This window comes from Temnothorax longispinosus, chromosome 3, assembly GCF_030848805.1.
Source record: "Temnothorax longispinosus isolate EJ_2023e chromosome 3, Tlon_JGU_v1, whole genome shotgun sequence".
NCBI classification, from domain to species: Eukaryota; Metazoa; Arthropoda; class Insecta; order Hymenoptera; family Formicidae; genus Temnothorax; species Temnothorax longispinosus.
In genome coordinates, this window is record NC_092360.1 from 12,405,371 (window position 1) to 12,431,680 (window position 26,310).

At 34.8% G+C, this 26,310-nt stretch overlaps 1 protein-coding gene across 5 annotated transcripts in view; it reads left to right on the forward strand.

Moving 5' to 3' along the window:
* LOC139809683 (protein turtle homolog B) overlaps nt 1–26,310 on the forward strand; it is a 250,900-nt gene that overhangs the window by 12,805 nt on the left and 211,785 nt on the right. The gene's annotated exons all lie outside the window — the stretch shown is intronic.

Consider the following 26,310-nt stretch of genomic DNA (forward strand, 5'->3'; position numbering starts at 1 on the left):
TGAGAACATTGTTATTTGCCAATCTGACTTTTTGTCACGATCTCACCGCCTGAAGGTTGAATTTGTCGACATTCAGTGCTTGCACAGTTTTTCCGCATTTTCCTCGTGAAACGCGCGTCAAGATGCATTAGACGTCGCTACGTCGGATTCTTCGGGAAAGTTTTCGAGCGAGGCGTTTCCGTGGGGAATGCGAGGACGCGTCAACCAAATGAGATACGTCGTCCCCGCGTTTTTCTTTTTAAATTGAGGCAGCTGAGTTAATTTGTATACCGGCATCACGGCACTTTTAATACATATTTCATGAACCGGCAGCCCAGTGGTAGTATGAACAGATTATTTCGAATAGGATTTAAGTAAAGGATTCCCAATGAGAGATAAATGTGTAAGTAGAAGTGGAACATAAAGAAACTCTAACATTTTTAGAAATTTAAAATACTGAGGTTTTAAAAGCGAATTTTAAAGTAAATGAACATTTTCGAAGATCTAGAATTCCAAATTCACAATACTATCTATAAATAATGTCGGCAGATCCAAAAGGTTTAGAAATCAAAAAGCTATACTACGTAACAATCGTAATATAAAAACAGCAAATTGAATTGAATTCGAATATTTATAAAGCTTTATTTTCTTAGTATCTATAAAATAAACTTTACAAGATTTTGTTTAAATATATATGTATATATATATATTTATTTATATACATAAAAATATATACAATTTATATATCAAACGTATAAAGGTAAGTGTAAATAATATATTTTTTAATATTGCAATAACATTTCGAATAACGAACTGAGATAATAAAGTTCTAAAATTCTGCAACGTTCCATATACAATTTTCGTATCTTTGCCAAATAATCATGTGTGAGGTGAATTATTCGCGCAATGTACACGAAGAATTACAGACACGAAATGAAATCTTGCCGGCACAGCAGATTTAATTAATTCTTAGATTAGTAGGTCAACTTGCGGAAGTAAAATACATGTCGCGTTTCACGTCGGCAAAAACTCGTTGTTTGAATGCAACTTTGCTTGTTTGGCAAACGCGCAATTTGGCATTATATACTGCATAACATATTTTCCATTAGTGCGCGCAAATTTATTTTCGCGAAGAATACGCATTTCGAGATAAATTATTGTCATATTAAAGTTTTAAATATACACAAAGTATATCGTAAGAGTATTCGTTGATTACTAATTGAAATATTTTAATGAATGTTACGTTTATATAAAAATGCGAAAAGAGCATAATAAGAAAAAAGAAACTGTAAAAACTAATTCCTCTTCTAATCTTCTTATAAGCTCAAATATATTACAGGATAAGCGAAAACATATATAAGAGATACGTTTTATACTATGCTCATTTGCAGATTTAGTGAGTAAAACGCTATTTCGAAATTATCAAAATTTGTGGAATAAAAGTTTTACAACGTTAAAACCGCTTCATGTATAATTACAAGATACTTTCAATATTATTTCAATGGAATTAAGTTTCCGCGCGTAAACAAACGTTAGCCGCATCGAATTGATACTTTTATCCCAAAAAAAATTTGTGAAGCATTTTTACTTTACATGGTTTGATGATATTTGATCAGAAGAAATCAAATATTCCAAATTGAAGCGTTTAAAAAAAAAGTGTATTTTTCTCCTATTTTGAGCTGACATATATGAAGTCCATAAAAATCAGAGAGGAACAGTCGAGATTGTTTTCCACTGAAACAGGAGAAAACTGGGTCGTTTGAATAACAAGATATTTGATGCGTGCGTCAAAGATAGCGATTATACGCGGCTATCAATCATTTGCAAACCACTTGATTTGCACAACGTAACATAAGTATAAAATCGTGCTGGTACACGGTTCGTTGATTCGCGCCGATGAGACCGTTGAGAACGATGAAAAGTCGCGAGAAAATCGAAGTATACGGGGTGCCAACACGTCGGTAAAAAGAGCCGAGAGGAAAGTTGGGATAGAAGCATCAACTCGATGCTAACGTTTGTTTACGCGCGGAAGCTTTCGCGACAGAACGAGCTTTTTGCCGTTCGCACTAGGTGTACCTACCGAGTGTGAGCGTCGAGTGTTGTGTTAAATTTCAAAGAAAAGGGAATTAGTAGATTACTTTTTCCAGCATGTATTATTATCGCGGTTCATACGGCCAATTTTTATTTCTAGCTACATGCTACATTTCGCCGTAAATCGATCTGTACCAGACATCAGATCTGAACAATGAGATCTATAAAATTTTTTATAGTTCCGTTTTATAATATTTTGTATCCTAAGCGAGCTACCTTTCATGTATAAATTTTTTATCGATTTAAAATTGCTTTTTTTACGGAAATATTGGAAAAAAATTATTACGTGTCGTATATACAATTTTCTATTTCAAAGATTACACATATAGGCTGCGGTCCGATTCATGCTCACAGCGTTGTAAGCATCATTCTGCATTAGTTGTTTCATGCAAAAAAAGCGTACGACTCCACGAAGCGCTCGAGACTCGATATTTTCGTTTTAATGGCCATACCAACTTCGACGGCCATTTCAGAATTATTTTGCATGCGTTCGGCCGCCACCCCGTGAATATCCCCGGGATCATGGTCGGATAATGGTCGGTGATATGCAACTACGTTACACAAAGAATTCCTGCCAGAACAAGAGTTTTTGTCCGGGAATCGACGTGTAATGGAGGAAATGCAAATTTAATGGATGACTTTCAATCGGCGCGCATAAATCGCACAAGATCTCTCGTAAACGAAGCGCTTCATTTCCTCAGGCATTCGTAAAATTCCTGAAGATTCATAAATGGCTAGCATGGCCATACCATCTTAATTAGCAAACCTAGCGATACTAAAATATAAAATAAGAGGAAGAAACGTTTAGTTTAACATTTATCATGCGCTGCAATTAGATGATTTGCAAATTTCAGTTGCACTACCATTTACGAGTTCAGATATTTGATTCTTCGACATACCGACTTTTACTGTTTTATTGTATATATAATTTAACAATGCATACATGCATGGCTTTAGGTATATTTAACGCAATATATGATTCTGTCATCTTTAACTTGTTTTTCTTCTTACAATTAGTTAATTATACTTCTTCCTTTGAAGCCATAATTCTCTCACATAAATATACTTTATTGCAACTAACTTTTTTATGGAGAATCTTTCTACATGCGATATCGACGATAAGAGATCCCAATGAGAATTTATGATCGTCCATAATCCCGAATCCCGACACTATTGTAATCGTTAATAGCAAAATCTTGTCACGTTACTTGTTATTGCTGCGCTCTGTTATCAAAATGCAACCTATAAAATTAAATGCTACTGTCGTTGTCAAAAATTACAATAGTTCTTTTAATATTATAATGACAAATATAAGTAAAATATTATAAAATTCAAAATAGACAAATATAATATTACTTATATTCGATAAATTTATATGAAGTAGTGATAAAATAAAACCATGTAAATTAACAAAATAGGAATTTAAAGAATATCATGATTTGCATGTCAAAGAAATAATATCGTGTAAAAATATTTATATTGCAAATTATATTTAATTATTTCATAAACGTAAATTTATCATACTTGGATTTCTGTATTATAACTGCAGGGTTTAAAAATTTTAATATGTTGCTTAAATAATGCGAATGTAATTATTAGCGTTTTCTTGCAATCGGCAATTTAATTTATATATCGACAAACTGACAAAAAATTATTCCGCCCATTATTTAATCGAGAATATTACCCTTTGCCGTCGTTGCTACTATCTAGCATCTAGTTTACTTTATTTTTACAAATGGAATTATTATCCAATAACAATTGCGACAAATGAATAAAATAGCTTTAGTAATTTTGTCATTATACATATTTTTCGTCTCTTCGTCGACGATTTGACTTGAAAATTACTTCGCCTCATGACGTCGATTATTCAAAATACAAAAAACGAAAGAAAAGAAAGGAATCGCATCCAATTACTCAAACTGCACCGATTGTCGGTCGGTGAGACAACTCAAGCGAGAACCTCGAGGACACAAGGGCTCTCTCTCTCTCTCTCTCTCTCTCTCTCTCTCTCTCTCTCTCTTTCTCTCTTGACTGTTGCCTAGCTGTAGATGACAGTTTCCTCGGGAGACCTCGCCCCAATATATCACGTCGTCCTTTAACCTCGAATAATTGTACGACTCCCGCGTTCCCTTCTACCCTTCTCGTAGTCGCTTTCGAAATACCTGCAGGTATCCTGAGACGTAAAATAATTCATTTGCGAGCGTGTGCGACACGCTCGAGTAGACGGTTCTGATACTGTTATACGCAGTCGGAAAACACATTCGAAACGTTGCCAAAGCAAGTCTGTTTACCCGCGGAATAATCTTGGAAATTCTACTGACTTGATACCACCGACGCGGCGACGCTTACAAATTGTAGCGATAATGGAAAATCATAATAATTACATATTTTATCTATGACGGTAATGAGCTTGGATGATACTTATATTCTTTATATACTAACATTGTGAACATTAATTGCAAATAACAATTTATATCGTTGTTTGCAAGTACGCGTGGCTCTTTTTATGCATACTTCACAGTATTATCATAAAAAATGCAATTTCTTTGCAAATAATAAATAAATACTTTGCACTTCTCTAACATTAAATTCCACTGGCATTAACATTATGCAAAATAAGCAATTATAAGCATTGTATAAGAATTGCATAACAACCAAACAAGCATTAGTATTTCTACAAATAGAATTACAGAGAAAAAAGAAACCTCATAACTAGCGGGAGTTACGGAGAAAAGAAATTTCATGCATATATGTACAAATGCTGGAAAATGTTAACGTTCTTTTTAATTAAGACCTGTTTACTGTCGGACGGCTCGCAGTGAGCAACTCGAGCATCTTTTCTAAAAAAAAGTAAGTCATACAAACGCATATTCAAAACGTAAATGCATATGGCATACTCTTATACAAACAGAATATGAAGACCAAGCGACTTTCATGTGGCATGGTTTCGCATGGTACACGGTACACTTTGAGTTGAAGTTAATGCCAGCGGTGAAATAGAAAATTAGAAACTTTGACTGCAATTTCAGCGTTTTAAAATTTAGACAATTTAGCAGAACGGAAAGAATTGTTATCTCGTTATGTAAGAAACATTCTTTTTATACGAACAATGCTCCGTGAACATTTTGCTACTTAGAAACATTTTCGCGATCTTATAACGATCCATGTGTTATTTTATCTGTAACAAATGCTGACACCGAATTATGTAGATACTCAAAGGCGGCCGATAATCTAGAAGTGGTGGCAAATGCCAAAGGGCGCCATTAAGCAGCGCACGAAACTTTTCGCAAGATGAAAAGGCATGTTGAATCGACGTCCGCCCTTCCGAAACTCAATTCAAAGTTGCTTTAACACGGTTTATAGGCAAAGTCTACCAGTTACCAAAGCACTGCTATATTCTACGAATAATAAATAAAGCATTAATATTGTCGATAGTTCTTATATAATAATTCCCATTCGGATATAACGTAATGTTCGAAATTCATTTAACACTCGAATTATGATTTAGCAAGAATCTATGGACTCTCGCAGTCAAATTAATTCTCAGAGGCATAGCTATTTCCGCAAATTATATACGTTTAATGTTAGGTACTTTGAATTATCGCCTTTGCGTTATCGAGTTTCTAAATTTGTGTGCGTAAACATGCAGATTAAATTCATTTTATGTTATTTCTATTACAAATCCTTCGTATATTGAGTCACTTCGCTGATTAATATAAAATTGAAAACGTTGTAAATATAAATATAAACGCGTATCATCTTTATAAAAATATAACATTTCCAATACAAATAATTAAAGTATTCCCTCTAATAATAATAGATATTTTCAAAATCTCACAATTTTGGTAACGTTTCTAAGTTTAATGTATTTTATTTTATTCTGGACTATATGAGATTATGTAATAATTTTATTTTGCATATACTAATCAGTGACTTTTTTCATTTTCATACCTTTAAAAGCTGTAATTTGAAATTAGAAAATATGCCACATTCAAACCTTGGTGCCACCCTTGTTATCATCTTTATTCTTATTATAGTACTGTATAAGCTTATTTTCTCTTTAGGATTTAATAAACGTGATGACTCGTGGCCGAAGAAATACGACACAAAAAAGAGGGCGAACTTTGTTATCTGTCAACCAGTTTCTTCCAGTTCTAGCTTACGCCCCCTCTCCATTTCGGCCGTCGTCGATTTTTCGGCGTCTCCTTTTTATGTGTTTTTCCGCAACGGCGTCTCGTCAACGTCGCGAACTTCCGATGCGGCGGTGGGCGAGCCTCCATCCTTTCCTTTCTCTTCTCCGCTTCGACCCTTTTGTCACAAACTTTCGAGAGTCACCCGAAGGGAGGTGGCGTGAGCGCGAATCAAGTGTCAAATATTTTGGAAATGTAAACAGGTGGAAAGTCCATCCGTTCCCGTTTCGGAGCACGAATCTGCCATTTTCTCCCCGTTTTTCTGCGAGTCGAAAGTTCCGCGGTCTTAATCGCGAAATGCCTTGACCCGGCAGTACGAAAAGAACGAGAGCTAAGTTGACACTCAGCAATGAGTAAAATTTCTCTTTGCACTATCCGAGCGACAAATCCGTGCCATCTGGATTTTCACGGAAATGTCCCGAAACTCCCGAGTTTAAACATACTGACAGATTTTTCTATAATAGCGACATTTATCACCTTGTTCTATCATATAAAAATGTTAAACGAGATAAGTGAATAGAATAAAATATAGAATAGATAATATTAGATATCAATAAATGAGATAATAGTATAATCACAATTATGTTATAATAATAAAACTAATTTTTATTAATTTTAATGATAATCGATGTCTTCTCAAGTCAAGTTTTATATTATTTTAAAACATAACTCAATGCTATATGTCAAAATAATATGTAAGATTTTATAAGAATAATTGCCAATTAATGTTCGTTTTATGTATGATGATCGACATTTTCGTTTGTGAATAGTATTGTAATTTTACACTCAAATTGATTGTGCAATTCGTGATACTGATCTACGCAAAGAATGTAAACAAAAGTTAAAATTATCGACCATATTGACGTAATTATTGGGGATTCATGTTTCGCAAGCTATAAGTGAATTATGTAAATTTAAGTGAGCTACAGAGCACGCTCTCCGTCCTCTGAAAATGGCCGCGTGAAATAAGCGATTATTCAGGAATTATCCCGATAATTTATGACCGCGCAATGAACATACATGTCGAATGTTTGATGGACGTTCAATAGCTCCACAGAAATGGCTCTTGTTCGCTTTCTGTTCGACGTTCTGAAGATATTTGACCCTTTTGTGAAAGTAATAGCGCGATCGGGAAAATCTCTTATAGGAGTCTTGTCATTGCCACTTTACTTTGTCGGCTTTTATTTGGCCAACAACATCAGTTAATTACACCATATAATTAAATCATATAAAAATATATTAAATATGACATCTTATACATTTTTATATTATTATGTGCGAGATACGTTTATTTTATTTTACAATATAACACATATAATTTAATATTTTTTCATAAATATAATAATCTACATCTTTAAAGAAATTGTGTTCTTTTTTCGATCACTTTGGTTAAGCAACATCTTTGTTTAAAAAAGTCAAACGTTGAAATTTCTAAATTTCTACAATGAGAATGTAACGTTACATCTGTTTTCGTAGAATTTCATCCAATTAATAGCTCTTCAATATGCAATCCAGCCTTCTGTAAGAGCTCATCGAACCTAAAATCGCGACACTATCAAATTTGAGGCAAATCACCGTTACTGTAACGTCAGTTACGACGCAGTAACGACGGCGTCATAACGCGCGAGGGCGGCTAAAGATAGCGGCGTTTCCGACACACCGAGCGTTTGCCTGTTGGAGCTTTCTCGCGAATTCTGCGCGTCGATAATTGAAGGTGAAGTCTAAGCGCATCACATGATCGCACCGGCAACCTATATATCCTACATACCCTATGTGGCAATTAACACCACGTCGAAGCAAACGCGTCCGTTGAACAGTTCTGCAGCCAGCTTCGAATGGATATACCACGACACGCGCATATATCCACTACGAAATTGCGCATTTTACAGCTCGTGAAAGCGCTAATAAATTGACCACGCAATGTGCACGTCGTAAGGACTATATAATTTCGAATTGTTCTACCATTTGATTTAACATTCCTCGTGCATTGATCTCTGACATGGTCCTTCCTATACAATGATAAAGCCGAACCGCGTTTAGTATTAAAAAAAGGCGATATAAATTAACGTGCAATTTATCAATTTATAAGTCATGTATCTCCTTTGTAATAAACATTTCAAATATATTTTTTCATAATTTATAAATCTGTTTTTGATCTTGAAATAATCATAATTCCATTGCTGTAAAACTGGATCCTTTTAACCATATTAAGTGTTTGGCAAATTATTTTCTAAAATTATATCATTAATGTACATAAACGCATTTAGGAATTCGTAATGCATTCGACGCGCCGTGAATAAAAATTTAATGGAAATCTGCCGTTTATCTTGAAATTCAAAATTTATCCAATAATAGCATGACCGAAAGTGCATCCAGATTTGACTAAAGTATAAGAAAACACGGGACTATGGGGCTATTAACGCACCATTTTGCATTATACGACGTCGTGGCTGCGACGGAGGTAATTTGGTACAAGAAAATATTTATCGGCTAACAAGTTTACCTGGAATAAATCCAGAGGAAGGCCGCTGCTGGCGAACGGCGGGGAAAAGCAGCGTGATGCGAAAAGGGCGAGGAGGATTAAGTTTTCCCGGTGCCTAAGTTCACGAGCCGAGCCAACATAAAGAAAGCGAGAGAGAGAGAAGAGGAGAGGAGGGAGGTAGAGAGAGAGAAAGGCAGAACAAGAGACGTTCGTGCGGGACAGCGGAAAAAACGAGCAGCCCGAGAGGTAAACGGTGCAAATTAAGCGCGGCGCGCGGGAATGCAGTTTTCCTTTCCCAGCACGGCCGGCGCCGGCATTAGCGCCGCCTCTGAGCTTAACGATCGCCCCGACCGAAAGAAAATGCCGAAAACTTCCGCTCTTCTTCTCAGGACGATCTCTTGCCTTTTTACGAGCGGCAGCTGTCGTAAATCGATTTCGCGGCTCGGTCGCGGCTAAGCTTGTCCCGACATGCTCTATAAAGGTGGCGATATGTCGCGCTATTAACGCGGTCGAAAAAGTTGTGGAGAAGAATATTTTGTCGCGCGGTAGATACTTCCCTATTGAGAGCGAATTTAATTATTTTCTTTCACGGAAACGTGACATACCTCCTACACCATTGAGCATTTCGTAATACGAATGATAAATAATTGTTACAAGAACAGTTACATATAACCGTTTTTATAAAAATAACTGTAGTAAAAATAGATGGTACCTTGGGGTATTTTTTACTTCTTACAATTAGTAATTTGATATTTATTTTAAAAAATAAATTCATATTGCTTGCTATTGCAGATATCGTTAAAAAATGGATGATGTAATGGGCGAAACAAATGTGTTTATATTAAAAGTATAAAACATGATTGAGCGCATGTTCCGTAAAACAGGAACCTCGCGAGACATAAAACGAATTTTCATCGATGTTTACCCGAAATCGAGTTTCGAAATCCGCGTGTCTAACAGAATAATTAAAAAAACTGAGTAGAGCGAACGACAACTATATAAAAGCGACGTTGATGCCTCGCGGCGAGTTAAATGTTCTGTCGCACTATTATACGAGATTACGCAAGATGCGAAACATCAATTTAATTGATTGCGACATAAATTCGTCAAAACGCGGGTATATGCTCACGCTAGAATGCAGCAACGTCGCCTCCTCTCTCGCTTAAAATGTTTCGTGTTCTCCGTTACATATCGAAAACATTTCGACGTCGATTTATTCGCTGTCAACCTGCCAGCACGATTGTCCCGTATCGTAATGCCTAAAAGTATCGTTCCGTTTCCAGCAGTCTCGAAAACGGCGCATGGAAAATTTGCGAGGCTATTTCGCGCACAAATTTTATTACGAAACGGGCAAACAATTTGCTCATTTAAAACGCCAAACTGCCTGTCACGACTGGTGGCAGATAATGGTTAATGCTGTCCTATCAAATCCCGCGACGCTCTATATGTTTATGTGATTTTTGCCGTATAAGTGTGAAGAAGAAAGATAATCATTACAATCCTGGGAAAACATGTATAATATTTTTATAATACAGCTATATACCTAATTAGATATATAGAAACACGCTATTCTAAATTTTAACAAATAGTTTTTTTACTCGGATTGGTATCAAATTACTCCTTAATCTAATTATTGCGATGAGTTAATTGAAAGAGAATTAGAACCATGAATTTGAGAAAATCTAAAAAAGATTATGCTATAACATAAATCGCGAAATCGTGTTAATATCACATTTTCCATTCGATTACGCTAAAAGTATTTTATTTATATCAATTTTTGATAATCTCAAATTGTATTTTTATAAAAATATACCGTTGTGCTAAATTTTTGTTTTAGTACCGAAAAGGTACATGATGCATGAAAATTGCAAATGTTTCGCCGTGTGTTGTAGCTTTAAAAATACATGGCAAGAATGAAACTCGAGTAGTTGAGTCGAGCTTTTACGTGCTCTTGCCTTAACTTAGCGAAAACCTAAAGTTAGTTAAAATTCTTAACTTAGCAAAATGAAGAACGTCGTTACTACGTGTCTTGAGAAAGTAGGATTGTCATTAAAAATGTATAGACTATAATGTAAATTATTTCTGCAGTGAAAAGCAATTGTGTGTTGCTATTGAATTACAGAATAACTATTAATTCCTCTCAACATGCATGATCATTGCATTAAAAATTATATATGTTTATTAAAATATTTATTAATAATCAGAGATTTAATTGTTAGTATTAATATTATAATCAGAGGTTTAATTATTAGTATTAGATGTTTAACATTTTTTTCTTAATATTTATTACTGACTATTTATTATTAAATATTTATTATCAAATTCCAGTTTGTACGTGTAGACTTATAGCCGCCGCGTATTCATAATCCTTCCTTTAGTCAGGATTTCTTGTTCCTCATTCTACACTTCATAAATTTTAAGGTTCCTTGATCGATCAAGGGAGAAATGTAGAATAACTAATAAAAAACAAGGAATCCTTATTCTCAAGGAAGGACTATGAATACGGCTATATTAGTCTGATATCCCCTAAATACAATATTTCAGTAAAATCGATACGTCAAATTCGCTTCCGAGAAATAATTATCACGAATGTGTATAAAGCAAATCTGTCGCTCAGCCCACATTAGAGCCGCTGAATTCTTAAACCATTCGATCCGCTTAACATCACGCGCATTGGTTTAATACTCTCAAAAGATACGTGCCCCAGAATACATATAACAAATTCATGTCCATTTCTCGCCCTTGGCACAAGGTTTGACCATAAAAACACTCTCAAAGGGCCCGAGAGCCGTTTCGTCGCGTTTGTCACAGCCCGCTCTTGTCGGCGTACATATTTGCGAGCATTTGTCGACGTATTATGCCCGCGCATGCCGACATATATCGCACCCATATTGACGCGCATACTCGCGCATACCGACGGACGCATGCCGCGAAATATTTCCCTTCACGAAGTCATCGATCGCACATACGGCCATACAATCGTCCCACATATACGTGTGTATGTATTGCGAACGCGTGGGCGTTGATCGCGCTGATCTGTAATAGACATCTAATTGCAGTAATGCGCTAATGAGGCTGCGCTGCTCCGGATATCGCATTCCGTGCCGTAATTCCATGCGTTGTTTAACTTCCGAAAACGCGCATACAGGATACTCGTGGATTCCATTCTTAGAGCATGTTTATACCTCTGCACGTGTATCGCAATTTTCGTCCCCATCGTTTGGTGAATGCATCGATACGGATTGATTCCACTCAACATTAACCCAGTTTTGACGTTGCAACATCTTTTTCCCGGATAGTATAATGTCATTTTGCACAAATCTTATGTAAAAAAAAAACTTATTTTAGGAGCCGTAATTTAATTTCCTACAGATATTGCTTTCTACCCGTTTCAATGCTGCAGCTTAAAAAAAAAACAGCAAATATTTTTAGAACATTTTTTTATTTAATGTTCGAATGAAATATTTCAGATCATATTTAAAAACTGGAATTTTTGAACTAAAAAAATTACATAATAAAAGAAAGATATACTGTGTTCTATTTTTTATAAATGCTTTTACGGCATTGCTACCATATTTTACGATTGCCTGTTTAGAGAATTATTATTAATATTACTACTTTGAAATCTGTTATATAAATTCTTTGTTGAAAATTTCCGTAAATAATATATAATAAATGAAAAAAAAAATTGATTTTGTTTTCAATATTTCTTTGTCAAAAAACAGAAAACAAAACATTAAATAGCAATGCTTAAAATAACCGCGAGGTCGAGCGAAATGGGATCGCCGGAGCTCCATAAAATCTAACGAGGACAGTCTTGTCCATTTCTCGAGCTGTGCAAACAGCATCAGCGAGGCGCGAGTGAGAACCGAAAAACACAATAAGTGCTCGCAAATGTAGTTACTGCGATTTAGTTGCGGTCTCTCACCGCAAAAGTGCCGTAAGGTTACATCTTCTAACCGTATTTAATCTTCTCGCGCGTGAGCTTCCATTAGTTGAAAAGGACAGAAGAGAGAGGAGACAAACATAGCATAGGTATATGCGGAAAGACAAAGAAGGAGCGGGCGAAAGATAGGATGAAACGTAGAAACAAAAATGGATACAGAAGCAGAGATGCAGAGATATAGCGAATAGCGAAAAGGCGAAAGAGAATGCGCGTAACAAAAAAAGAACGAGACAAAGAAAGGAAGATGGACCACGCAATGGTAGAGTCATTTCTCAAACTGCAGCGACTCCGCATCCTTCTTTCCCTTCCTCTTTCTCTTTCTCTTTCTCTCTACCGCTTTGGAGTCGTAAGACCTTTCACCCACTTACCAGCACTTCGCGCTAATTGATTTCAAGTGTAACGAATTGTTTCGGCCACGTCGAGTGAACGTCGGCACGATATAAATGGGTTACGCGGTATGTAACGACAGAAAGGCCATGATGTTTGTACAGAATTAAGATGCGGATTCCAAGCTGTATAATCACCAATTTTTTTAATTCGGCTGGCGATTATGCGATCGATTCTATCGTGACTTCTGCATGAAATCGTCGAAATTTAATATTTAACAACAAATTATATCTTGTATTATATACGTCACATAAAAAAATATTCCTGACAATGTTATGATTAAGATAAATTCTGATAAATTTTATCGGCTTGTTAAAATTAATTTTTTTCGAACAATAGAAATTGCTGTTATAAATAATTTTAAAAATATACATATATACATATATGTAGTTTGTATATTACTCAAACAGTTGTTATTAGTAATTTACAGAACGATCGAGCATGCACAACTGCAACTTGGTTATAGAAAGGAAGCTCGCGCGGCAGTCGGTTTAATGGAGCGAATTTCTAATGAAACCCAACGGGCGGTAACGCTTGTTCCCGTAATTAAAATAAAAAATTGCGCTTCGTAACTCGGTGGATAACGCGCGCGAGCGCCCGCGCACGATATCTCCCGGAATATTTATTATTATCACTCTGCGCCATTGTTACGGCAGCGCAATAGGATTCCCGCTAGCATCTCCGCTCAGGTGTGATTAAAGAGCAGCACGTAGAAGAATCTTGACAATTTGAGACGCGACTGTCGCGACGCGGTCTTAATTTCAGGAAAATTATAAATGCGGAGCAGAATTCCCTGCCTCTCTCACCCCTATCCTCTTTTCGTCGTTTCTTACCTTCTTCCGCGCACGCGAATATTTACTGGTGCATTTCCGCGCGAATATTCAGGATAAATCCAATCTTTGACTACCAGAATATTTAACGAGCAAACGGTTTGAAAAATATTTGTCATGCAAAGCATGATTTGAATCGATCTTTCCAGTAATAAAGTTGTTACGTGGATATTTACGTCATAAAACAGCATCGAGTAATCTCCTGGTTTCCTATATTTTCCCTACATTCCTACGACACATTGACATTTTCTGTATTTTAAATAGAAATATTTTGCTGGTCATTTCTCGCTTTCTTCGTAAACCTACAGTTCGGGTATTTAAAAAGCCGATGAGACCCGACCTCCGAAACAAGAATATATACATAAAAAAAGATACAAATATCGATCTCTATCTCTCGCAGTAGAAAAAACATAAAATCGTAGCGCTGCTCGGAAATTTTTTACGAGTTTATTGTAAAATGTTGCAACAGCAACGGGCGATCCGCTTTTGAAGAATCGTTTTTTTTTTTCGCAACGTGTCATATAAAACCCGAGTGCGTTTTTGGCGCGTTCCAATGATAAAACCTTTTTATTTTTGGATTAATCTTAACATTTTCAATAAAAATTTATATTTTCCCGTTATGCTAAACATAAGTTGAACAAAATTTATTGAAAATTTATTGTGTACCATTCGGCAACTGCTGTAATTATACGAAAGCAGTACCAATGTTCAGTTCTCGTTCGATCAACACAACGCCCTTATCACTGTCATATATACATATACATGTACAAGTTGTTCAAAGAGCAAGATTGATTTTTTTAAATAGATATAAAAGGACAAAATGTTTGCTGAATAAAAAAGTTGAAAAAATTTATTTGAAGTATTCATTTTAAATGTCGAAACTTTTAATTCTTTGTATGAAAATATGAAATGGTGTTATGGATGTCTATTCATATTATATCAGTTCGAACCAATGTTATGATATAAGCATATATTATTACATCAATATTTTATCATTCATTTTTATTCTCAAAGAAGAAAATTATATAATAATTTTTCTAATATATATATATAGATATATATATGTATATATATATACATATATAGGGTACGTATATACATATAGGAGAAATATGCATGTCACGGTCAATTTATAGACGAGTTCACAATACACGTCTTATATGTGACGGATTTCTCATAGGATTTTATCACTGAACTTCTTTTTACCGAAATACAAGAGTTCATTAGCATATACCAATGCGATTAGACGTCCATTATGGGATTCGATGCAGTTCCGCGGTCGATGTTACAACACTATATCACCGCTTACAACGGCCTCGATATCGACGTTACAGGCGCCAATGCATCTCCTCGCCCATCCATGTCCAATCCAGAATGCGATTTATAATGGCAACAGACGGTTTTTCAAGTTACAAATGATTAAGCGCTACACAGTGGTAAGCTAAAATATGAAATTAATCGAAAGAACGAGTGGCCTGTCATATTTCAAATTATTTCTCTTTAAAAATGAGAGAGAGAGACAGATTTATAATTTTTTATAATTTTAATTCTACGCTTATAACTTTTGTTATTAAATTATTAACATATGTGGTAGTTTCGCGCGCGCGAGTATAAAGGTACAAACTTTATTAAAATTAGTTATTAGTTGTTCTGTTGCAATAAAATTTATTTCTTTACTTTTACTTTGTCGGATAAATATTGGCAAGCAAGAAAATCAGTATACTTATATTAGATCATTGCATATGAAATACCGTATTCAGAAAGTTTCAGTTTTATGGAGCAACTAATAAGTAGACGTTTCTTGATAGTTAAATATTATACCTACATTACATTGAAACAACATGATTCCTTTACAAAAGTATACTTTAGGTTTTATGAAATAATTACAACTTTTCAAATTAAAGTAATTTTATGGAAACATAAAAACTTCGGGAATTCTTATAATAACGTGACTTCAAAGTCTGATGTAATGTTAAAGAAACAGAAAATATTGAAGAAACATTTTTTCATGAAAAAATTGCATTAACGTTATACGAGTATAGCATTTGCAACATAGTACAAACTTTATTTACTATTCTGTAATTATTGTATTATGAATTAATCTACTGATAAATCGCGCAATGTGCACCAGGAAATCATCGAGGGTTTCTTGAACTTAAATATTTGCCCTCCCTTTCTTTCTTTTGTTTCGATTTCGTCAATGCGGTCATTGATCGGTACCAAGATCGATGAGGACCTGATGAAGCCTCAACTGGTTCTATTCGTCAATAACTTGCCATCGTGTGGCTCTTTTTTTTTGCAATTCGCTCTCTCGCATCACGATTCTCTGTAGCTGCCAGCTCGGATCATCATAACAATGGTCGAAACTGCATGGCAAACTATGCACCGCGAAATTCTCGGAATTCTTGATTGTTGCGAGAACAAGTTACACCCGCTAACAAACGAAAAATTGTGTTGCTTTAAAAATAACATTTATAATACAGGGGAATACTTGTTTGTTCGATCTGATTCTGGAATGTTGTTTCTCGTATTGAATATTTTTTAGATGCTTTGTAAACATCGGTTAGTCACACGTATACATATGGCAGAACAACAAAAACTTTTTCAAATAATATGCTTTACGTCAATAACATTTAAAGAATGTAAGAAACGATATTCCGATTAATCGTAGTTAATATCTAATCTTATAATAAAATAAAGAGCGTGGAATTACTTGTTGCTATATAAAACATTTTTTAAAAGAAACAGTAACATTTTCCATAATAATTTTTTTGATACCTCATACTTTTATAGAATTTTAATTTTATATTATCAGTAATAATTTGTGTGCCCTATTTTTTATAGTTAGTTATCATCGTTATCATTCACTTACTCTTTCTGTCTTCTTCTTTCTCTAAATGCCCTAAACTAACCCAAATGCCGAAAAACTTGTTTTTGATATAAATAACCGCTAAATTGCGATTTAACATGTTTTTATGCCGTTTTTTAAATTTGTTATACAATTTTCAGTAATCCTGACAGACATGTAGACTCAATAAAATATTAATTCTGTCATAATTCTTTCATATTTCTTGTTCCAAGCTTGCTAGTGGATAATGACACTAATGTAAGGATCGATAAACCGGTGCTGTCAGCCAGCATTATCTTGATTCTTCTTTTTTATTCCTCGACGTCTGACATTTCCAATTGTTTCTAAATCGATGTCACCTTCTTATATAGCAGAGACAATTATATCACATCATAAAGCAGGAGAATAATTTATCATCCGTTCTTCATGTTTGATTCATCTTGTCATTTTGAACAAATCAAAGTTAAAAAGCTGTCGATTTCGCTCGTTAAAGAATGAAGTATCATATAAAGTTACTGTGTTTTCTATAATTAATAAAATTAATAATTTACATAAAATATGAAAGAGAATATTTCACCCAGTATGTTTTTTTACTATTACTACTACTACTAAGATGACAGAGAGCACACAAATTATTACTGATGATACTTAATATAATTAAAAATTCATATGCCAATCTATCAGAACACAAAAAATTTTATATAGAAATAATTTGTTAATTATTTGCTATTTTTTGCTATTAAAAGTAATTTTTTTGCTCCAGTTATTAAAAGTTACGAAGGGCTGGATAGCTTAAGATTAAGTTATCCAGCCATTGTAAAAAAAAAACATATATAAGTCAAAACAAAAAGTTAATAATACCAAAATTATTTGCTATTTTTTTACTCACACTTAATCTTAAGCTATCCAGCCTTTCGTAACTTTTTAAAAGCTCTGGAGCTAAAAATTACTTTTAAAAGCAAAAAATAGCAAACAATTAGCAAATTAATTCCATATATTTTTTTGTGTTCTGATAATTTGGCTTCGATAGTTAATATACGTTAAGGCTGAACTCTGAGAGCGTTTCTTCATATCCCAAATTCGCGATTTCGCCACGTTCATTGACGCGCTTCTCGTTTCGAATGAATAAACTACTAGAAATTAATTTATTGCCGCAATTAACACACGCGTTTTGCGACATGGAGAAACTCTCGCTTGAAAATCGACACTCTACGTCCGGAATTAATTGGCTTTATACGTATTGCTCTGCCCAATTGGAATACTCTTAGCATAATGCATGACAACTTTGTTATCGATTTTCCAGTTACTGAAGTCATCCATACATAATTTTTGCATTATATTATTGAACCATGGGTCTTTACGATTTAAAGACCGTATCATTTTTGTATAATAGCTGTATATATAACTAATAAAAAATGTTTTATGTAATATTTTATTTTAAGAAAAAATATGATGTTGCTTTAAACAATATAATTATTTTTGTACATTTTTAATTTAAAAAATTTTAATTAATAATTTTCATTTTTAATAAAAGTATTATAAAAGTCCCATATGTATACCTATAAAACGTACTAGAACTTTATCTAGGCTACTATTTTTTTCCTTTTCTCGTGAACTTGTAAATGAGCGTTACTATGGCGGACTATAATCTGTTTCTTAAATCCTGATTAATGTTAATCGTTTTTGTACAATTGCATTTTCTAATTAGACAATATGTTTGTATGCGATTTTACCGTTTTGTTAGTTGGACGTAGATAAAAGATTTCTCGATAATCTCACTAAACACTTAACAAAACTTTACGCGGATGTACGTAATCCTGGCTTTGCGGTTTGCTGAGGCAACTCATTTTCATTACATCGACTTCGATTCTATATAGGATCTATTTCTCGTTGTCAATTGCTAAACGTTTCGAAGATTCTTCGCTTACATCACACAAATCCACACACACAAAGCGTCAGTCAAAATCCTAATATATTTCTATTCCTCAATTAATTATTTGTCTTAAATGTCTGCACATTTAACATGAAATAGTTTGTATATAATAATTTTCAACTTGCGATATTCAATCTAAAATGATAAGGTATCGCGTATCGGATTTTCAGTTTTGGTTTCCCCGACACGTCTATTCGCAAGGGACATTGGTGCGACAGTCAAGGAGGCGACCGAAAGAAAGATAACTCTCATAGCTGATCGCGAAACGAGAGAGGAAGCTGCGCGATGCCAAGACGTGCGGTTTAATACCATGGCACCGGTAGAATCGAGGTTCGGCTGCCGCGGAGGCGCTTGAAGGATAAAGTTCGCCCGGAGGCCTCCCCCTGGAAATCTTTAGGCGGTGGAAGTTTTCGGCTTACTCGCGCCATATACCGTCACCGAGACGCAGACGCCGCGTGCATCGCGCGTTGCATGCATAGCAGCGGTGCATCGCGAGTGCGCAGCTAGCGGCGGGCGATGGCGCACGGTAAACTATCGCCAAAGTGTATTTAACTCGTTGTCGAAACTTGCCGTACAGGGACGTCGAATTCCAACTTCCCCGTTACTACCCGGTCGCGCGCGCGCGTTTACTGTCGAAAAATGTCTGTTTGCCAACGTCGATACCTCGCCAACCGCTGGCGACCGCTGGAAATTACTTCAATTTATATTTAAATTAAATGTGGATTTATCGCGCGTCGAGTGTGACGCGTCTGTCAGTAGAACAAAAATAGCAACGTGTCGAACAAATAAACCTTCTTCTTTTTTTAGTTTAAAGCAATATTTCAATGTAATTAGTACCTACGCCGCTTTAATGGAATGCTCTCCTATTTTAGCATAAGCTATTGTTTTGTTATCGGAAAAAAATGTTCAAGAATTTAATCTATAATCGCGATCACACATAGTTTAATTAAAATGACGCGAGAGAGATATACTGTTAAATATTAAAAGACGAAATTTGAACCAATACCTTGAGTAAAATAATATTTATTTTTAACTACCATGTGTGTCGAAATTTATTATCTTAATACAAAACAGTATTATTTTAACTATATTAGTTTAGTTAAATTAACATTGTTGTAGTTAAATTAACGACGTATTGAGTAGGAGTAGTGGCGATCTATAGGAATAATTAAAAATTGAGTATAAATTATACTCTGCAATTAAGTATAATTCAACACTACAAATTTAACAGTGTATGGTTTATACGCGAGCTGGCACGAATACTGTGAAGACTCGAGAAGCTGAAATGAAGGCACGATGAGAAAAATTGAAGGGCGACCGGGGATAAGGTCAAATACGAAAAAGTACGGCGACAAAAGTTAGAAATGAAATCAACGTCGGATTCGCTGAGACTAACGACCACTATAATTAGAGAACCGCCGAATCCGCCAAAGTTCCGAACCGCATTGGTTGGCTGACTTTTCAATTTCGCGGAAGAAAGATCCGCAGTGCTCGGTGAAAGTTCGTGCTCGCTCAAATTAAATCCGGGATGTTGTTGCATTCATTTTCTGTAATGGCGACCAAGCCATAAGCGGTCGCTCGTTACACCGATATTCGCCGACCAAAAGAAATTGTTTTCGATAACATCCTCGATTCGTTCGGCCGCGAATAACAATTTTTTCACGTAATTGTTACAGCCGTTTAACGTTGAGAGTAAATTAAAAGTTCTCTTCGATAAGCAAATTATATAAACGATAGAATTCATTAATTCAGTATTAAACCAATAAACAATAAATAAGTGATATTAATAGTATAGATATTAAACCTAGTAGTATTAATACCATTAAAAGAATTGCGCTAGTAATTTTTTCGTAATAGAAATCGGAGAAGTTTATTTAATGTTTTGTAATTTCTAGTAAATTGAGATTATATATAGGACTTGTAGCATATTAAAAAATCAGATTCTTTACCTGATGATGAGGTACTTATGAAAATAACAGCTTAAAGTTTTTTTGTAGATTAAACCGTCACCCCCAATCTTTTTAATATTAATCAATTTCCGTAGATAAATAACCAAGATTAATTAAAACTTTGGATATGAGAAACAGACAAGTTCAAGTTAATAAATTAAACATACATAACTTAGTATTCACAGAATAATGTATATATAATGTCAGACGTTTAAATATCATCATATTCAATGAAAATAGGATAATGAATTTATCGCTTTAACTTTTGACTAAGTACCAGTCACGCAATAAGCATATCTGATGGTGTTTGCAGTTTTGACATACTAGCTGTAACTATGAAAATGGAACAATATCTTTTTATTTATTATATCAGTAGAATAAAGTGATGTATTAAATTCTAACAAAAATTATAATAAAGGAGCTATCAAAATGTCACTCTGAGATGGTTGTCAAAACATAAATAAACGAATACTCTGTGCATATGAAAGCAAAATATAAACGCGATACATCAAAAGTCTGATAATGACATTAAAGAGATAGATATAAATAAAAAGAAAAAAATAGAAAAATAGAAAACCTTAGTACATTTTAAATACCAAACAGTACTTATATGGCTTTCATTCTCAAACCCGGATGTGAAACCATTTATTTGTTCGATAATTTTTTTTTTTCACATTTGCTGTAGCTCCAGCGGATTGTTGTCGATAGCAAAAAAAATGTCATTTACGATAAAAATTAATCTAGATTGTAATATCACGATTCGTCAAACAGCTGCAAGCTCACGTACAGAGATAAGCGTTATAAACAGTCACATAGCGTCAAATTAAAAATCTTTTCATATTCAAATTATCAAACAAAAATCCATTGTTGACATTCAATAACAAAACAAAAAATATATCGAAACATGAAATTTGAATCCTTTTGACGTCATTTTGAGCGAAATTCGAAACACGCGTTAACTCTGAAATACCCTTTACTTTTCCTTCATTTATTACATCGAAATATACATATAGTTTTTTAGATAGATTCAATACCCGCTGTTCCAATTATTCATGGGCATGTTTCGATTCTCTCAATAAATATAAAAGAGTTGTAACAGTTAATTAAAGATTTAAACGCGTATACAAGCGCTATCGGCATCATTATCTGTGTTGTATGCAGGATGTAGTCTATGGCCATCAAAATTTTATTTCAGCGTACATGTCGGAGGCTCGCGTTTGTCCGGCGTACTGCAACAGTTGCGATATGTAATAATTATTTGCGCAGCGACGTTATACGACTGCAACCGCACAAAGGACCGGCAACAAGCATCCACGGAGCGCATTCAAATTTCAACTAACGAATCGATCTACCGTTTTGTATCTCACCGCCAGTTAGCAAAGTTATATCCGCGAACACCTACCAATTCTGCGGATAAACGATGTGAACGAAAAGTTCTCTTGGAAATTATAAAGTATTTTTAAATACATACATATATATATATATATATATATATATATATATATATATATATATATATATATAAGTTAGCGTATTATTTTATGTAAACTCATAAAGTATTAATTGAGAGTTCTGTCTTTATTTTCAATAATTCTATATATAGTTCTCTACAGGTTAGACAAATAGTTTTGGTCATTAAAACACAAAAAATGCTTCAGGTCAAGCTGACATTGTTGAATAATATTATGATTTATAATTTGGTTTAAGCAGTAAGACATTTACTAAACTGTTAACAATAACCTCATATCCTTATTTTTAAATGTACATAAATTTAAATTAAACGTACCGCAATCTAAATAAGATATAACCATGATAAAATAGCAATTTACTGTATATAAAAGAAAGAAAAAGAGAAATAAAGTGGAAAAGATTTAAAAATTATTAAAAATATAATTCTAACAAATATTCAGATCTATTAGTCTTTCATTTATAATTTCCATATCAGTGTTTCTTAATCGCTTGCAATTATAAACCCTACAATATAATTAGTCTTGTAGTAAATGTCTGCTTCTTTAGAGAGAAAAAGATTCATTTTTCTAACAATTTTAGAGCCGCCATTTTACTCTCAGAGTCGTTATCTCATCCAAGATCGCGATCGAGCGAGACATTTATGAACCTAGAGACTCACGAGGATATTAATCTTTGTAGAAAATGGCGCAAAATCAAAGGGTGAGGGCGGAATAAAATTCTTGGGGTTCGCCGATTCGTTCCTATCTGCGAGGGTAACGTACCGCGAAAGGCCTTTCAGATTATTACACCTTAGCGCGCGCACAGGTCGAAGGGTAAAACGGGAGTCGCGGTTTGCAACAAGGGGTCAGCTCGTTCGTATGCGCAGCTCAGCGACTCCCTTCTCTAAGATACCGTGTATTATCATGCCTCCGCTCTTTATGTACTCCGCATCCTGCACCGGAAATGCGCTCACATCACGGTTACGAATACACGAACGCGCTCATACGTACGTAACTCACATGTACGAACGTGTATACTCCTATACCATTTCGCGCTTGTTAATACGCTAGAACTAGATGATACCGCGGTTCCTAATTTACTAGCAAAACTTGATTTTCGCGGTTGGAACAATATTACTCTCTTACTTTAGATAAGTAACGGCAGCGAATTCGCGAATTCGGTCAATTCGGAAATAGGTATGCAGATCGTAAATTTAATCTAATAAATAACAGACAACTCTCGATAATGAAAATTATAGTCACCGTTTGACAGCCGGACGAGACAGTTGTCATTTGGAATCAGGACTGTCTTTTAAGTGCATCATTGTCTCAATTGTAACGGCGTCCTCTGCTTTATACAAGTTACGCTCCTCGATGTTTTTACGATGTTTTTTTCTCGATGTTTATGGCTTCAATGCTTATTCTCGCGTTCTCTTAGCTGATGTGGGTAAATAACTTCACTTCTCTTTTTGCTCAAGTTATCATTGTTATTTTGATCTCTCGATCATATAATAAAATATGATCATTAGACAAATTTTACTTGGCTTTTCTCGCGGAAAATTACGCTATTTTTAGGTCACCAAATTTTGAAGTTATTTACTTAATTCTCGTCGGAGAACATGAGATCATTTTGATTTAATTGTTACCGTATCGTTGAAGATCGCTCAAAGCGGAGCCGAAACGTCTAATTTATAATTATGTTCTATTAGTTTTTAAATATCGATATAATGTTAAATTATGCACCATCAACCGCGTTGAACTCTCAAAGCCTCTTTTTATTTGTCACTTGTTAATTAAATTTAATCACTGCAACGACAAATAATGAGCAATTGATTCTAAAAAGTATATATTTTCACGCTACAACGATTGCTCTTTTTTTATTTTTATACTTCAAATCCATAGTTCAAATGTTCCATAAAATAAAAACAAATAGTTATAATTACGACTTGGCTTAGGCGCTATATACCTATATTGAAGCGTAGAAACGAGAATAGTCTTTAAAACAAGAAAGTTTTCAAAACTTTGTACTTTATGTTACTATATATATAACACTAATGCTATTAGACATAAATTGCTTCTATTTTTTACGTTTTTTGTTAAACATAATTTTAGTATAAAAATAAAACATATATAAACAGTTTAATTTTTCGCTGTATGTTATACGCGAAACCACATATTTAATTCGCACTTTTATTTTTTATATAGATATTAATAATGCAAAAAATAATATTTTTTAGTTGGATTAAATATAAAGCATAATGTGTAAAGATATATGATAATCTTCTTAGAAAATTTACTAGTCTTATTTCGCAATTTATTGACTTCGTAAGAAGCGGAAGCGAGCTAAAGTTTGAAAATGTACGATTCTATCCCGGAGGCTGTCTAGGAGCGTTACCTTCGGTTAATCCGGCAAACGAAACGACTGGTCAAGGTAGTACATTAAGAATCCTTATGCTCGATTTCACGCGTAACGAATGAAATCGGGGTAAATAAAGTCGGCGAGGGAGAATAGAATTTATTCGCGAAAGAATTTATTTGTTGTTAGCAGCACTACGCATTAATCACGGACTTTCACAATCAAGAAAAAGCAAAAATAAGAAATAAGAATATCAAGCTGAAAAATGTATATCACCAATATAAAAATACCGCAATATGAACAATGAAACAAAAATGCATTTAATTCATGTGAGTCATACAGCTTAATCGAACTACGTGTGTTTCGTGACAAAAGGATATATATAACAATTATTATACGGTTGTAAATATCAAATCTATAAGATTTATTAATAAAAGCTGCGAAATTCATAGAAATATGTGTACAAAAATATCTTCTGTTCAAAATATTGAGACGAGAGAGACAGAGAGAAAAAACAAAGAAAAAATACAAATATATGTATGTATAAATATATATTCATCCATTATAAATTATAATGTGAATTATCCGTAAGCAGGATGACTTGCTACTTTAAAAAATTGTAAAAGACAGTCACAGAACGGATACTCGCTTTGCTGGATCGCGGCTGTAAGCATTGTACGTTAGATCGACTTGTAATAAGTTGTAACCCCATTCTCAACACGAAGAATCTCTCTGCTCCAGCAGAATCAAGTTGCGGCGGTTCACGGTGCAGGGAGAAAGGAAAGGGAAAAAAGGAGACGCGACATTTTTATCGCCCCGACATATAAAATGGCTCACGATCAATTGCACCCGACGATATTGAGAGGGCAAAGGAGGAATGCGGTATATACGGGTGGTGCAAGGCGAACAAGGAAAAGCGATGCTCATCGAACCTTAAAATACGCCCTTATCATATTGCCCCGTCCTGTACTAATGCCTCATCCCCCAATCGTTGTCTCCTTGTTTTCCCCCTTGTCTTCGACTTACAATCCTCCCCATTCACCTATCCACGAATCTATCACGCGGCGGTTCTACATGCAGAAACGAGACAAAAGAATGCAATTCCAACGCCGCGCCGGCGGTTGTACCATCCCGCGATTTTCCTCTTTTCGCGAAACGTACAGTGCCAAGAGCCGAGTGCTGTTCCTGAAATATTTCCAGTGTTACCGGAGGTGGGGGGTTGTAGGGTGGCTGACGGTAGTGGTAGCGCGCATGGCTCTCGGGGTTGGGTAAAGAGAGAGAAAGAGAGAGAAAGAGGGAAAGAGGAGAGAGGGGAGAGAAAGAGAGAGAGAGAGAGAGAGAGAGAGAGAGAAAGAGAGAGAGAGATGAGGAACGGAAGCCCCAGAGAACTCTAACAAATTGTCATTTGCAGTGCAATACTCGTTCCGTCCGCACAATAATCCAGTGCGACGCTGGCTGGCATCGCGGGCGTCGGGAGAAAATCCTTATAGAGCGGAAAATGCTGGGCCCCGACTAAATTAGACGCCCGTGAGATTCGGTTTCAGCAAAAGTCAGGCGTATGTCCTCACGGGGATGAACATCTTCGGCTTGGATCTCGTTAAACAATAATTTTAAATCAACGATCGCGTTGTTATATTTCTTCTCCGCTTTTTGTATATGTATTTGACAATCTAATTTCTGATTAATAATATTATATTCTCTACAGTTAGCACGTGTAGATCTTTTTTTTTTCAATTTTCTTTCTACACTGAGACATTGTTTCTTTTGATATTTATACATTTAATTGGTTAATTAAACCCTTCTACCGTCGAACCGAACAATAAACCTTCTCCTCTTCCCCCACCGTCCCCTCCACTTCGTAATAGTTCTTT